The following is a 16,719-nucleotide window of genomic DNA, read 5'->3' as shown; positions in this document are numbered from 1 at the left end:
CGGTGGCAGGAGAGGGGCTGAGGGCTGGGAGTGAGGGGGCAGCAGCCCTGGCAGGGCCAGGGGTGGGCAGGGCTGTGGCAGGGGCTGCAGGGAAGGGACACAGCTGGTGCTGCTGCAGCGTGGCAGCTGTTGCAGTTGCCTCCCTCCCAAAATGTCCCACACTTGCCCAGGGCAGACTCAGGCTGTTCGCTCTCCCTCTGTTGCCCTCCCAGCAGGACAGCACACACGAGGAGGGGTCGACCGGCCCTGTGCTGAACACCAGGTCCCTAGGGTGGCACAGCTTGACTGTGAGGGATCCCAATCTAGGTGTCCCACGCTCACCATGGGAGGGCCAGGTCTCACAGGCACCTCAGCAGAGGCCCTCGTGGGTGGCCTGGGTCACAGCCAGCACTGTCAGGAGAGCCCTGGGATGCAAAGGTGTGCCCAGGTGTGGGGGAGGCCTGGGGAACCCCGTGGGGGCAGCCACTAGAGCCAAAGGGACAGTTGGGGTTGCAGCACAGCCATGTGCCAAGCCCTGCGGGGCGGTAATTGAGGCTGTGCGGAGCCAGGATGTGCATGCCCAGCTCTCGATCGGGCCCTCCACAGAGGCCAGGGAAATGTTGCTGCACATAATGCCACAGCAAGTGAGCTGAGACTCATGTCGCTGTTGCTGTGGAGGTGCCTGGGCAGGGAACCAGCCTGGGTGGAAACACCATGTGGGTGCAGGGCACCGTCAGAGGAAGCTCCCAGCAGTGGGTGGAGCTAGGACACTTTTAGGGGAAGCTCACAGCATAAAGTGGGCAGGGCACTCTCGGATGGTCACAAAAGCAGCAGGTACCTAGGGCTGTTCTTCCGAGGGACCTTGACAGGACACCGAAATGGGCTGCTGGGAAAAGTAAAAGCCCCACAGCAGGCTGGGCAGGGGCCTGGTCCCTGGAGAGCAGCTCCGCAGATCAAGTCCTGCAGGTCCTGGGCACAAGCTGAGCTGGGGTCAGCAGCGTGCCCGGGCAGCAAGGCCGGCCCCACACTTGGCTGTGTTAGCAGAGAGCAGCCGGCAGGGCGAGGGAAGGCATTCCTGCCCTGGGGTCGGCTCGGGAGAGACCACGTCTGGGCACAGGGTCCAGGTAGGGCTCCCCACTCCCAGACAGACATGGACACACTGGCACAAGCCCAGTGGACACCCTCGAGCTGGTCGGGAGCTGGAGCACAGGACGTCTGAGGAGAGACCAAGGGCGCTGGGTCTGTTCAGCTGGGACAAGAGAAGGCGCAGGGGGATCTCGCTGCTGCCTGCAGCTGCCGAAGGGGAGGGTGGGGAGAGGATGGAGCCAGACCCTTCCCGAGGTGCCTGGGGACAGGACGAGGGGCCACGACACAAGTGGCAGCAGGGAAAATTCCCCTGAGAGAGGGCCAAGAGCCTGTGAAGCCTGAGGGTGGTGCAACAGAGACAGTCAGAGCTCGACCCTGCCAGGCCCTGGGAAACCCCCGCTGGCCGCCTCCACCTGCAGCAGGACCTTGGAGCCAAGACCTCCAGAAGCCCCTTCCCACCCCAGCTGCTCTCTGACTCTGTGACTGCTTCAACGGCTTTCTCTCCAGACCTGCCTGGCTTCAGTGGCATTGCCTGCACTAGTCTTGCTATGGAGATTTGCCTGACACCAAGTAACACAGGGGGAAAAAAGCTTCCAAGGGTTTTATTCAAAGCATGAAATGGCTGTCACCAACAAGGGTTGGTGTGGGCACATGGGTGCTACAGGACACGATGGGGCAGCATTTCTGTAGCAGCCGGGACAGTCTCCATCGCTCTGCCTCTCTGCCCTGTGCCAGCCCCCATCTCAGGGCACCTGCCTGGCGCTGGCCTCCTGGCGCCGGTCCTCTCGCTGCCCCGTGGCACAGCTGCAGCAGAAAGCTCTGCGCAGAGCCCGAAGCACCGTCCTGAGCAGCGAGGGCCGTCGCCTGGGAGCTGCGGTGTCCGGGAGGGTGGTGATGCCTGTGGGGGAAGGAGAGGCGTGGGCGAGGGGCTGTGCGGGTGCAGGACCTGCCTGTCGCCACCACCAAGGCCTTTCCCGAGGGGTCGTGGTCTCGGCACGGCCAGCCCCCGAGCGCTTGCTGCTGCCGGCCTCGGTGCCGCTCGCTGTGCTGGGACGGGCCTGCCGTGCCCAGAAGGGCTCTTGACTTGGGTACGTACCTGGGTCCACCTCTGGAGTGTGCCTGAAGATAGGGGATGACTTCTCCTCCTCTTTGGGCTCAGAGGCAACCTGCACGGGGAGAGCAAGCACACACACCGCGTGCCATCAGCTGGCGATGTTCAGGACACTGGTGCCCCGGGATGGATGTGGGGAAGGGTTTGGGGTTGTGGGATGCTGCCAAGAGCTGTGAGTCCCAAGGGAAGGGACCTGCAGGTGGCACAGAGACGGGATAAGGCTTGTTGTGGGGCTGTAGCAGCAGGGCTGGGCTGGGGGCTGTGACGGGCAGGGGGGAAGAGAGGTGGCCGGGTGGGTGGCAGAAGGGGGCTGGCTCGCTGGGTGTGGGAGGGGGCTGCTGCTGGGGTCGCCCCTTCCCTCCTCGCTCTGCATCCAGGCCCCAGGGCTGACCGCAGTGCAGGCGTTGGAGGGGACCTCAGCCCTGGGCCTTGGGCACTTGGAAACGGAGAGCACCAGGCAGCTCCCCCATGGCAGATATCGCAGAGGGCAAAGGCCTGAGGGGGACAGCTTGGCACCATGGGAAGAGGGGTCCCACGGGACGGGGCAGCTCTCTGCAGCCACCCTGCACACCCCAGACACAGCTCACACAGCAGACCCCTTTGATGGGGAGACCGATGATGTGCTCCTTGCTCACCTGGGGAGGAGGGCCTCCACACAAGGCAGAAGCCACTGCTTTTCTTCCCTCGGGCAGTGGTGCTTTGAGAGGCAGGCTGTTGCTCTCCTCGCAAGGGCCTCCAGCCAAGAGATGGGCCTCTGGCACAGCTTCTGCTGCAGAGGCAGGCACTTTTTCCTCTGCCTCCTGAGGGTCTCCAGCTGCAGGCCAGGCCTCTGGCTTTGTTTCTGGTCTCTCTGATGGCGCCAGAGACACGCTGTCCCCTGCCTCCTGAAAGCCATCCCCCAAAGCACATGCCCCTGCTTCGGCTCCTCCAAGCACTGCTGGGTCCAGAGGCATGTTCTCCATGTCACCGGCTGCCTCCCTGGCAGTGTCTCCGGCCTTGACGCTGGGCGAGCAAGGCACCTTCTGGGGGCACGTTTCCTTGTCTAAGAGGCTCCTGAGGCTAGGTCTGACCCAGATCTCGCGCAAGGACGTGTTTTCCTCCAGCTCCTCGCTTTGCAGAAGCTCTTCATCAGTGTCCTCTTCCTCCTCCTCAGTGCTCCAGTCCCCTTGCTCTTCCTGCGCCGCTCCCAGCACTCTCTTCCTGGCTCCCACCTCCCGCTCCCTCCTGGGGGCATGGGCATACAGCCGCTCCAGCACCTCCCACTTGCCCCTGGCATCCTTCAGGAGCTCCACTCGCGTTATCTCTGGTTTCCACAAGTTTTAGAAGGAATTTCTGGCCAGCAGCTAAAAGAAGAGAGGCACATTTGTGAAGGGCGCTGCTTTTCCCACCACAAAAGGCCTCCCGGGGCCCTGCTCCCACTGGAACAGTCAGGCTGCTGCAGTGTGGCCCAGCGGCTGGCCCCAGTGCAGGCAGGGTTACCACCTGGCCCAGCCCATCCTTGGCACTCACCTCCTTGCGTTTGACGTTGAGGGATCCTGACGCTGTCAGGGAGAAACGTTTCCCCTTGGCCTCCTCGCCCTCACCCTCGCTCTCCTTCAGGCTCAGCTTCTTCCTCTGGAAACAGGCTTCTCGCAGCTGGGCCAAGGTGTGCCCGGTGCGCGCCAGGCTGCTCCTCTCGAGCTCCTCCAGCGGCTCTGTTTTGATGGAGAGCACTGCGAGATACTGCGAGGTGTTGTCGGGGTGCACGCGCAGAGGCTGTCCTTGCACATGGCAGATGATGCCCAAAGGCTGCTGGTTTGGGCCCTGCCCTGCCCGGGGGCATCGTGATGTCCCTGGAGCACCGCCCTTGCCTGGGGAGGCTGGTGCACCAGCCCCGCTGACCTCCCTTTTGCCCCCACCAGCACGGGCATCAGGCCCTTGCTGAGCTGCAGGGGCTGTGCTTTTGTCCTGCTCTGTGGGCTCGTCCTGGCCTGGGCTTGCTGGTACTGTCAGACTGCTGGTCTGTGCTGATGATGTCCTTTTGGGCACGGCTGCACTGAGCTCCTTCGTGGCTTCGTTCACATCAGGCTGTGCTGGATGCCGGCCAGGTCCAGGGCTCCTGTCATCAGGACGGCTCAAGGCAGCAGACTCCAGCCCCAGGCCTGCACCCTGCACAGCCCCAGCAGGCGGGGCAGGGCCCTGTGGGGCAGGGCCCTGGCTCTCAGCCATCATTTCCAGGCCTACTCCTCCAGGGATGTTCTGCCCAAGGCTGGCAGGCTCAGGCACGGAAGGCGATGGTGGGGCCATGTCACTGTGGGAGATGGCAGCGATGTCTTCTTCAAAGCCAGGTGACACCTCTGCACAGCAGGGCATGGGCAGTCCAGCTTCCCCTGAAACACCTGTGGCTGTTGTCGCACACTGCAGGGCATCATGCGGGGCAGAAGAGGCTCTTTCTCCCTGGCGCGTCTCAGCAGGGGGCACCTGCAGCTCACGAGGCTGCAGGTCTGCACCTTGGGACACTGAGGACTTGCTTAGCACCAAGTCCTGCCTCTGCACCAGTGTGCCTGAACAGTGTGCCTTGACCTCCTGCGCACAGGCATCTCCGGGAGCAGAAAGCACCTCATCCTGCTCCTTGTATGCTGGTGTGCTTCGCATCTCCCTTTCAGGAATGGCCTGTGCTGCTGGGACAAAGGAGGAGCTTCCGGAGAGTTGCTGGCTTGTCAGGGGAAGAGTTGTCCTGGTACTGTTGTCTAGCAAGAGCCTTGCTTTTCCCAGGGCTGATGCACAAGAGCCAGGCCTGGGCTCAGGCAAGCAGTGGACGAGCTCTTGCATTGCCCAGGTGGGACCATGAGCTTCCTGCTTGCGTTTTGGAAGGGGAGGCAAGGAAAGAGGGCATGGCTTTAGCTCTTCCTCTGCCAGGCTCTTCCCTGAGTCCACAGCCTTCCCAGCAGCACTACCAGGTGGGAAGGGTTCCCTGGCAGCAGCTGTGCTGGAATTCACTGCCAGCTTCTCTAATCCTTTGGTCTCTCTCTCCAGGGTTCTCCTGGCCACCCCTTTGGTGTCCATGGCATTGGCCCTGCGTCGGAGAGAAGACCTGCAGGATGCTTCTAGAGCAGGCAGCTTGCTTTGCCTTGTAGATCCTGCAGTTTTAGCTGCAGAGGTCTCCAGGCCTCCATGGGCCTGCCGAGCTGCCTTGGTTGGGAGAGGTGGTAAGCCAGGCAGATGTGGTGGCCCTGCTCTTGCGCGAGTCCTGCCAGGCGCTGTCTCCCTGTGCCCCAGAGGAGCCTTCCTTACAAGGCCGGTGGAGGGATGCAGAGCTTGTGCCACAGTGGGAACGTCCCTGGCAGTGTCCTCCACCACCTGCAATCAAAGCCCATGAGAAAGGCTAAGTTCCTGCCATCCTCCCCCCTGCCCTCCATCCTTCCCACATGGAAACTTCCTGTGGCCCCTGATGCCCTCGCCAATGGCTGCACTCTCCCATGTGGGCGGCTGCTGCTCTGCTCCCAAAGGCCGGGTGGGGAGAGGGTTTGTCACCGTGGGGCAAGAGACAGGCAAAGGCAGCTCTCTCGGACACCCCAAGGCATGTCCTTGCAGACTGCTGTGCAGAGCAGGCAGTCAGCCTGCTGGGGGCAGAGACCTCCCAGTCTCTCCCAGCACTTCCCACTTGCTTCTTGGCACCTCCGGGGAGTCAGGCAGAGGCTTTGCCACCATCGCTGCTCAGCTCTGTACCTTTGCAACGATGCCGCGTTCAGAGGCCCACGAGCTCTGTGGGCCGGGGAGCGAAGGCAGCCTGTCCCTTTGGTGGGACGAAGCCGGGGTCCGGCTGCGCTGCACCACTGCGTGCAGCTCCTGCTGGCCCACCTGCGGGAAGAAGGGGGCACATGATGGAGGTGGTTGTGTTGGTACGAGCAGCCCCTGCAGCACAGGAAACCCCAGCCCCACGTCAAAGGGAACCTCATGGCCACGCATGGCCCAGCTGTGCTTGGCCCACAGCTGCTCTCTGCCCCTCAGTGCAGAGCTCACGGGGTCCCTGTGGGCCTTGGAGTATCCAGGTTGGTGTGTGCTTTACCTGAGAGAAAATCCCCAGGGCCACGAATAAATGCCCCCTCGCTGGGCGAGCTCATGCCTGGCTGTCTTGCCCCACCTCCCCTTCCCCACCATCCTCGTGCTCTGCACGCAGGTCCCATCCCTGCTGCCTGCCTCTCCCTCCAGCCCCACCACTCACCTTCCTCCTGCACTCCTGTGTGCCTGGGTGCCCGTCCGTGGACTGGGAGCAGGCGTTTGTCTGCCGCTCCTTGTCCATCTCCGGGATGCACTCGTGAGGACCTGCTACTCTGGCACCAAGGGGGAGCGGCTCCCTCCTGGTCGAGCTGCTCTCCTCAGAGTGGGGACCCCTGGGGGCTCTGGTCCCAGTAGGGACACGGTAACCATGGGGACCGCCTCATCACAATGGCCTTGTGGCCATGATGCCACCTCCATCACAAAGCCCTGGTGGTCGCCGTGGGGACCCCATCACAGTGCCTTGGTGGTCGCCATGGGGACCCCCATCACAGTGTCATGGCAGTCCCCTTGGAGACACACAGCACCATGCTATTGCCTCCATGCCTCCGGTCTCAGCTTTTGAGCCTAGCTGAGAGCTGCTATCTAGGTAGCAGGAAGAGTTTTCTTCTCCTCAGCTCTGAGCTTGCAGAGGCTGCCCCTCTTCAGGCACTCCATAGTACACATCCACTACAAGGCCACCCCTCTTGGTCTGCCTGCTAATCCTCACTCATAGCTCTCGACAGGCCCATCGTCCATCCCTAGGCAGAGCTCCCTGCATTCCCACTGCTCTCTCTCTGGGGTTTCTCTTGTCCACATCTCCCTGCACCTTTTCCTTGCCAGCCCAGGCCAGCACTTCCTCCCTCTTTTTTGACTCACCCTCTCCCCACACTTGCTCCCACTTTAAGGCTTCCCTCACCAGCTTGGATGCCTGGTCAGCCATCAGGTCAGCAGATGGGAACACTCCCCTTCCAAATGAAGTGAGACAACCAGTGCCAGTGGAGATGGAGAATGGTCTCTGAAATGTCTGCTGAGGGCTGTCTCTCAGGTGACAGTGCTGATGACAGATGCCCATCCTGCTGGAGGGGAATCTGAGCCCTCAGGAGAGCTCAGAGATCTCAAGGCATAGTGTGTGCCTGGGGATGGACAGTGAGTGGAGTCTCACAAAGTAGAGACAGTCCATGGTGGAGTAACCAGAAGGTAAAGCACTAAATCCAGGTCTGCACAGGGAAATGAGGGCTCTGCAATCCCTGGAGAGGCAGTAGGGACCCAGGAAGCCCAGGGAAGGGGAACTGGAGAGTGATTCATGCACCCTCAGGGAAAAACCACAGGCTGGAGCTAGTGCACACCCAGACACATCTCCTGCCATTGCAAACAGCCTGGTGCCATTCTGAGCACCATCCAAGAGCACAGAGATGTGCCAGGGGTGTCATGAGTGTTTAGCCCTGTCTGGTGGGGTCTGCTTCCTGCCCCAAGCAGCATGGCCAGTGTGAAGTCAGGAGTCACCTCGTGGCCTTGTGGCCCCACAGTTCGTTCGCTCTGCAGAGCAGCAATGCCAGCCCAGGCCCTGCAGGGAGCACAGGGGAGGGGTGCAGGAACATCCAGCCAGGCCAGCACGGACACACTCACCTGGGGAAAAGCTCTCTGGGGAGCAGCAACCTCCCTAGAGAAAAGCAGGGCAGCATTCAGGTAGAAAAAGAGAAGAAGAAACAGGTTTCCCTGGGCACCAGCTCAGGTTAGGTTGCTCTGTTCCTGGGTCAGCAGGAGCTGTGGAGGGGCTGCAGGGCCAGGGCTGTTGTGCTGTGCTGGGGAGCAGGGTGGGCATGGAGGGGCTGCAGGCAGACAGGGAGGGGGATCTCCTGGGCACAAGAGCAGGGCAGACAGAAAGTGACCAGTGTATTGTGGGGCCTCCTCCCCCTTGCTGGGGAGCTGCTGCCCCTGTCCTTGGGCCTGGCCTGAGTTATGTCATGGACATGCCTGTGCCTGGCCCTGCACCTCTTGGTTGCTGACCTGACCCTGTCCCCGGCCTCCTGACCTGACTCCCCATCTCTGCCTTGGACCTGCCCCCTTCACTACAGTCAAGAAAACCTTGGCAAGGGAAGCTGGGATGCAAGCAGAAGCAGCTTGTAGGTCCCCAAGGTGACCATATATGCAAAACAGCAACCCTTGCCTGACAGCCAATTGAAAGGTGTAAGGAGTGCCTCAGATTTGGACCCCCTAGCCAGGTAACACTGCACGCAGAGCCTTAGCGGGGAGGGCAGCCACGTGGGAACTGATTTGATGATGGGTAGCCAGGAGGGCAGGTTTTGCTGTATCACAGCTCCAATGGTTTTGCTCCAAAGAGTCTGTTGTTGGGAGCAGCAAGGGTGGGGCTGCTTCGTACGGGAAGGGGAAGCGGGAGCTGAGGGTGTTGGCAAGGCAGGAGGGCAGTGCCCCACCGATGAGGGGTGCTGTCCCGCAGTGCGTGGGCAAGAGGAGCAGAGCAGGTTTGGGGATGGTAACCGGGGTCAGGCACAGCCCAGTGATCACCATAAGGCTGAGACCGTAGGGCTCCAAGCAGCCCTGTTTTGCATGGGAGGTTGGAGTGGAGACCTCCAGAGGTCCTTCCCCACCAAAACTCTTCTGGGACTCCATGAATGGAAAGACGGAGGCAGGTGGGCATCCAGCTGGGGCTGGATGGCTGGTGTGGGGAGAGGTGGGGAGGGCCAGGGGCTGGGGAGCTCCTGCCTGTAGAGCTGGTCCCCACGGTGGCAGGAGAGGGGCTGAGGGCTGGGAGTGAGGGGGCAGCAGCCCTGGCAGGGGCAGGGGTGGGCAGGGCTGTGGCAGGGGCTGCAGGGAAGGGACACAGCTGGTGCTGCTGCAGCGTGGCAGCTGTTGCAGTTGCCTCCCTCCCAAAATGTCCCACACTTGCCCAGGGCAGACTCAGGCTGCTCGCTCTCCCTCTGTTGCCCTCCCAGCAGGACAGCACACACGAGGAGGGGTCGACCGGCCCTGTGCTGAACACCAGGTCCCTAGGGTGGCACAGCTTGACTGTGAGGGATCCCAATCTAGGTGTCCCACGCTCACCATGGGAGGGCCAGGTCTCCCAGGCACCTCAGCAGAGGCCCTCGTGGGTGGCCTGGGTCACAGCCAGCACTGTCAGGAGAGCCCTGGGATGCAAAGGTGTGCCCAGGTGTGGGGGAGGCCTGGGGAACCCCGTGGGGGCAGCCACTAGAGCCAAAGGGACAGTTGGGGTTGCAGCACAGCCATGTGCCAAGCCCTGCGGGGCGGTAATTGAGGCTGTGCGGAGCCAGGATGTGCATGCCCAGCTCTCGATCGGGCCCTCCACAGAGGCCAGGGAAATGTTGCTGCACATAATGCCACAGCAAGTGAGCTGAGACTCATGTCGCTGTTGCTGTGGAGGTGCCTGGGCAGGGAACCAGCCTGGGTGGAAACACCATGTGGGTGCAGGGCACCGTCAGAGGAAGCTCCCAGCAGTGGGTGGAGCTAGGACACTTTTAGGGGAAGCTCACAGCATAAAGTGGGCAGGGCAGTCTTCACGATGGTCACAAAAGCAGCAGGTACCTAGGGCTGTTCTTCCGAGGGACCTTGACAGGACACCGAAATGGGCTGCTGGGAAAAGTAAAAGCCCCACAGCAGGCTGGGCAGGGGCCTGGTCCCTGGAGAGCAGCTCCGCAGATCAAGTCCTGCAGGTCCTGGGCACAAGCTGAGCTGGGGTCAGCAGCGTGCCCGGGCAGCAAGGCCGGCCCCACACTTGGCTGTGTTAGCAGAGAGCAGCCGGCAGGGCGAGGGAAGGCATTCCTGCCCTGGGGTCGGCTCGGGAGAGACCACGTCTGGGCACAGGGTCCAGGTAGGGCTCCCCACTCCCAGACAGACATGGACACACTGGCACGAGCCCAGTGGACACCCTCGAGCTGGTCGGGAGCTGGAGCACAGGACGTATGAGGAGAGACCAAGGGCGCTGGGTCTGTTCAGCTGGGACAAGAGAAGGCGCAGGGGGATCTCGCTGCTGCCTGCAGCTGCCGAAGGGGAGGGTGGGGAGAGGATGGAGCCAGACCCTTCCCGAGGTGCCTGGGGACAGGACGAGGGGCCACGACACAAGTGGCAGCAGGGAAAATTCCCCTGAGAGAGGGCCAAGAGCCTGTGAAGCCTGAGGGTGGTGCAACAGGGACAGTCAGAGCTCGACCCTGCCAGGCCCTGGGAAACCCCCGCTGGCCGCCTCCACCTGCAGCAGGACCTTGGAGCCGAGACCTCCAGAAGCCCCTTCCCACCCCAGCTGCTCTCTGACTCTGTGACTGCTTGAACGGCTTTCTCTCCAGACCTGCCTGGCTTCGTTGCCATTACCTGCACTGGTCTTGCTGTGGAGATTTGACTGACAACAAGTAACACAGGGGGAAAAAAGCTTCCAAGGGTTTTATTCAAAGCAGAAAATGTCGCCAACTAGGGTTGGTGTGGACCCATGGGTGCTACAGGACATGATGGAGCAGCATTTCTGTAGCAACCGGGACAGTCTCCATCGCTCTGCCTCTCTGCCCTGTGCCAGCCCCCATCTCAGGGCACCTGCCGGGCACTGGCCTCCTGGCGCCGGTCCTCTCGCTGCCCCGTGGCACAGCTGCAGCAGAAAGCTCTGCTCAGAGCCCGAAGCACCGTCCTGAGCAGCGAGGGCCGTCGACTGGGAGCTGCGGCGTCCGGGAGGGTGGTGATGCCTGTGGGGGAAGGAGAGGCGTGGGCGAGGGGCTGCGTGGGTGCAGGACCTGCCTGTCGCCACCACCAAGGCCTTTCCCGAGGGGTCATGGCCTCGGCACGGCCAGCCCCCGAGCGCTTGCTGCTGCCGGCCCCGGTGCCGCTCGCTGTGCTGGGACGGGCCTGCCGTGCCCAGAAGGGCTCTTGACTTGGGTACGTACCTGGGTCCACCTCTGGAGTGTGCCTGAAGATAGGGGATGACTTCTCCTCCTCTTTGGGCTCAGAGGCAACCTGCAAGGGGAGAGCAAGCACACACACCACGTGCCATCAGCTGGCGATGCTCAGGACACTGGTGCCCCGGGATGGATGTGCGGAAGGGTTTGGGGTTGTGGGATGCTGCCAAGAGCTGTGAGTCCCAAGGGAAGGGACCTGCAGGTGGCACAGAGACGGGATAAGGCTTGTTGTGGGGCCGTAGCAGCAGGGCTGGGCTGGGGGCTGTGAGAGGGAGGGGGGAACAGAGGTGGCCGGGTGGGTGGCAGAAGGGGGCTGGCTCGCTGGGTGTGGGAGGGGGCTGCTGCTGGGGTCGCCCCTTCCCTCCTCGCTCTGCATCCAGGGCCAGGGCTGACCGCAGTGCAGGCGTTGGAGGGGACCTCAGCCCTGGGCCTTGGGCACTTGGAAACGGAGAGCACCAGGCAGCTCCCCCATGGCAGATATCGCAGAGGGCAAAGGCCTGAGGGGGACAGCTTGGCACCACGCGTAGGGGGGTCCCGCGGGACGGGGCAGCTCTCTGCACCCACCCTGCACACCCCAGACACAGCTCACACAGCAGACCCCTTTGATGGTGGAGACCAATGATGTGCTCCTTGCTCACCTGGGGAGGAGGGCCTCCACACAAGGCAGAAGCCACTGCTTTTCTTCCCTCGGGCAGTGGTGCTTTGAGAGGCAGGCTGTTGCTCTCCTCGCAAGGGCCTCCAGCCAAGAGACGGGCCTCTGGCACAGCTTCTGCTGCAGAGGCAGGCACTTTTTCCTCTGCCTCCTGAGGGTCTCCAGCTGCAGGCCAGGCCTCTGGCTTTGTTTCTGGTCTCTCTGATGGCGCCAGAGACACGCTGTCCCCTGCCTCCTGAAAGCCATCCCCCAAAGCACATGCCCCTGCTTCGGCTCCTCCAAGCACTGCTGGCTCCAGAGGCATGTTCTCCATGTCACCGGCTGCCTCCCTGGCAGTGTCTCCGGCCTTGAGGCTGGGCGAGCAAGGCACCTTCTGGGGGCACGTTTCCTTGTCTGCTAAGAGGCTCCTGAGGCTAGGTCTGACCCAGATCTCGCGCAAGGACATGTTTTCCTCCAGCTCCTCCCTTTGCAGAAGCTCTTCATCTGCGTCCTCTTCCTCCTCCTCAGTGCTCCAGTCCCCTTGCTCTTCCTGCGCCGCTCCCAGCACTCTCTTCCTGGCTCCCACCTCCCGCTCCCTCCTGGGGGCATGGGCATACAGCCGCTCCAGCACCTCCCACTTGCACCTGGCATCCTTCAGGAGCTCCACTCGCGTTAGCTCTGGTTTCCACAAGTTGTAGAAGGAATTTCTGGCGAGCAGCTAAAAGAAGAGAGGCACATTTGTGAAGGGCGCTGCTTTTCCCACCACAAAAGGCCTCCCGGGGCCCTGCTCCCACTGGGAGAGTCACGCTGCTGCAGTGGGGCGCAGCGGCTGGCCCCAGCGCAGGCAGGGTTACCACCTGGCCCAGCCCATCCTTGGCACTCACCTCCTTGCGTTTGACGTTGAGGGATCCTGACGCTGTCAGGGAGAAACCTTTCCCGTTGGCCTCCTTGCCCTCGCTCTCCTTCAGGCTCAGCTTCTTCCTCTGGAAACAGGCTTCTCGCAGCTGGGCCAAGGTGTGCCCGGTGCACGCCAGGCTGCTCCTCTCGAGCTCCTCCAGCGGCTCTGTTTTGATGGAGAGCACTGCGAGATACTGCGAGGTGTTGTCGGGGTGCACGCGCAGAGGCTGTCCTTGCACATGGCAGATGATGCCCAAAGGCTGCTGGTTTGGGCCCTGCCCTGCCCGGGGGCATCGTGATGTCCCTGGAGCACTGCCCTTGCCTGGGGAGGCTGGTGCACCGGCCCCGCTGACCTCCCTTTTGCCCCCACCAGCACGGGCATCAGGCCCTTGCTGAGCTGCAGGGACTGTGCTTTTGTCCTGCTCTGTGGGCTTGTCCTGGCCTGGGCTTGCTGGTACTGCCAGACTGCTGGTCTGTGCCGATGATGTCCTTTTGGGCACGGCTGCACTGAGCTCCTTCGTGGCTTCGTTCACATCAGGCTGTGCTGGATGCCGGCCAGGTCCAGGGCTCCTGTCATCAGGACGGCTCAAGGCAGCAGACTCCAGCCCCAGGCCTGCACCCTGCACAGCCCCAGCAGGCGGGGCAGGGCCCTGTGGGGCAGGGCCCTGGCTCTCAGCCATCATTTCCAGGCCAGCTTCTCCAAGGATGTTCTGCACAAGGCTGGCAGGCTCAGGCACGGAAGGCGATGGTGGGGCCATGTCACTGTGGGAGTTGGCAGGGATGTCTTCTTCAAAGCCAGGTGACACCTCTGCACAGCAGGGCATGGGGAGTCCAGCTTCCCCTGAAACACCTGTGGCTGTTGTCGCACACTGCAGGGCATCATGCGGGGCAGAAGAGGCTCTTTCTCCCTGGTGCGTCTCAGCAGGGGGCACTTGCAGTTCACGAGGCTGCAGCTCTGCACCTTGGGACACTGAGGACTTGCTTAGCACCAAGTCCTGCCTCTGCACCAGCGTGCCTGAACAGTCTGCCTTGACCTCCTGCGCACAGGCATCTCCGGGAGCAGAAAGCACCTCATCCTGCTCCTTGTATGCTGGTGTGCTTCGCATCTCCCTTTCAGGAATGGCCTGTGCTGCTGGGACAAAGGAGGAGCTTCCGGAGAGTTGCTGGCTTGTCAGGGGAAGAGTTGTCCTGGTACTGTCGTCTAGCAAGAGCCTTGCTTTTCCCAGGGCTGATGCACAAGAGCCAGGCCTGGGCTCAGGCAAGCAGTGGACGAGCTCTTGCATTGCCCGGGTGGGACCGTGAGCTTCCTGCTTGCGTTTTGGAAGGGGAGGCAAGGAAAGAGGGTATGGCTTTAGCTCTTCCTCTGCCAGGCTCTTCCCTGAGTCCACAGCCTTCCCAGCAGCACTACCAGGTGGGAAGGGTTCCCTGGCAGCAGCTGTGCTGGAATTCACTGCCAGCTTCTCTAATCCTTTGGTCTCTCTCTCCAGGGTTCTCCTGGCCACCCCTTTGGTGTCCATGGCATTGGCCCTGCCTCGGGGAGAAGACCTGCAGGATGCTTCTAGAGCAGGCAGCTTCGTTCGACTTGTAGATCCTGCAGTTTTAGCTGCAGAGGTCTCCAGGCCTCCATGGGCCTGCCGAGCTGCCTTGGTTGGGAGAGGTGGTAAGCCAGGCAGATGTGGTGTCCCTGCTCTTGCATGAGTCCTGCCAGGCGCTGTCTCCCTGTGCCCCAGAGGAGCCTTCCTTACAAGGCCGGTGGAGGGATGCAGAGCTTGTGCCACAATGGGAACGTCCCTGGCAGTGTCCTCCACCACCTGCAATCAAAGCCCATGGGAAAGGCTAAGTTCCTGCCATCCTCCCCCCTGCCCTCCATCCTTCCCACATGGAAACTTCCTGTGGCCCCGATGGCCTCGCCAATGGCTGCACTCTCCCATGTGGGCGGCTGCTGCTCTGCTCCCAAAGGCCGGGTGGGGAGAGGGTTTGTCACCGTGGGGCAAGAGACAGGCAAAGGCAGCTCCCTCGGACACCCCAAGGCATGTCCTTGCAGACTGCTGTGCAGAGCAGGCAGTCAGCCTGCTGGGGGCAGAGACCTCCCAGTCTCTCCCAGCACTTCCCACCCGCTTCTTGGCACCTCCGGGGAGTCAGGCAGAGGCTTTGCCACCATCGCTGCTCAGCTCTGTACCTTTGTAACGATGCCGTGTTCAGAGGCCCACGAGCTCTGTGGGCCGGGGAGCGAAGGCAGCCTGTCCCTTTGGTGGGACGAAGCCAGGGTCCGGCTGCGCTGCACCACTGCGTGCAGCTCCTGCTGGCCCACCTGCGGGAAGAAGGGGGCACATGATGGAGGTGGTTGTGTTGGTACGAGCAGCCCCTGAAGCACAGGAAACCCCAGCCCCATGTCAAAGGGAACCTCATGGCCACGCATGGCCCAGCTGCACTTAGCCCACAGCTTCTCTCTGCCCCTCAGTGCAGAGCTCACGGGCTCCCTGTGGGCCTTGGAGTATCCAGGCTGGTGTGTGCTTTATCTGAGAGAAAATCCCCAGGGCCACGAATAAATGCCCCCTCGCTGGGGGAGCTCATGCCTGGCTGTCTTGCCCCACCTCCCCTTCCCCACCATCCTCGTACTCTGCACGCAGGTCCCATCCCTGCTGCCTGCCTCTCCCTCCAGCCCCACCACTCACCTTCCTCCTGCACTCCTGCGTGCCTGGGTGCCCGTCCGTGGACTGGGAGCAGGCGTTTGCCTGCCACTCCTTGTCCATCTCCGGGATCCACTCGTGAGGACTTGCTACTCTGGCACCAAGGGGGAGCTGCTCCCTCCTGGTCGAGCTGCTCTCCTCAGAGTGGGGACCCCTGGGGGCTCTGGTCCCAGTAGGGATACGGTCACCATGGGGACCACCCCATCACAATGGCCTTGTGGGCACGATGCCACCTCCATCACAAAGCCCTGAAGGCCGCCGTGGGGACCCCATCACAGTGCTTTGGTGGTCCCCCTGGGGACACACAGCACCATGCTATTGCCTCCATGCCTCTGGTCTCAGCTTCTGAGCCTAGCTGAGAGCTGCTATCTAGGTAGCAGGAAGAGTTTTCTTCTCCTCAACTCTACACTCCTCAGGCGTTGCAGAGGCTGCCCTTCTTCAGGCAGTCCATAGCACACATCCACTACAAGGCCACCCCTCTTGGTCTGCCTGCTAATCCTCACTCATAGCTCTCGACAGGCCCATCGTCCATCCCTAGGCAGAGCTCCCTGCATTCCCACTGCTCTCTCTCTGGGGTTTCTCTTGTCCACATCACCCTGCACCTTTTCCTTGCCAGCCCAGGCCAGCATTTCCTCCCTCTTTTTTGACTCACCCTCTCCCCGCTGTTGCTCCCATTTTAAGGCTTTCCTCACCAGCTCCGCCACCTGGTTGACCATCAGGTCAGCAGATGGGAACAGTCTCCTCCCAAATGAAGTGAGACAACCCGCAGCCTCAGTGCCTTGCTGTGGGCTCGGCTTTCAGCACCTCCTCCAGCTTCTAGAACCCCAGGCCAGATGGGGAGCTGCCCTCTCCTCTCTCTTCCTGCTCGTGGGGCTTTTTTTCAGCTAGAAATCCCTCTCACCACAAAACTGCAAGGACTGGCATGGGCTAAGAGCAGGACTGTAGGCAACAGACCATGCACTGCTGCAGCATGCCTTTACCTCCCCTCAGCCCCATGTGACACCAACCCCTAACCCGACACCATAACAAGAGACAAAAAAGCTCATCTCTAGTGCAGAGGTTCATGGAGCTGTTTCTCCCCACACTCCTTTACTACCCCCAGCCCCCTGCCCTGGGGCTGCACTCAAGAGCCAGCCCAAAGCCCCTTCACTCTGCCCTTTCCCATCGGGCCCCTGGCACACTCCGAACGAAAGTCAGCCCTGGAGTGTGAAGGACGGGGGAATGGAGTTAATACCATGAATTAATTGCAATTAATAGGCAACCTACTGACTTTCCTTTCAGAAAAAAAGGTTCTTTTCTGTTCTGCCCCTCAATTTCCTGCTGTGTCCCATAACAAGAAAGCAGAAAATCGGGATCTTTGAACAGGATTCCCCAGTTTTAAATAGCTGCCTT

This window comes from Struthio camelus, chromosome 32 (assembly GCF_040807025.1).
Source record: "Struthio camelus isolate bStrCam1 chromosome 32, bStrCam1.hap1, whole genome shotgun sequence".
NCBI lineage: Eukaryota > Metazoa > Chordata > Aves > Struthioniformes > Struthionidae > Struthio > Struthio camelus.
Note: the sequence above shows the minus strand (reverse complement) of the source record.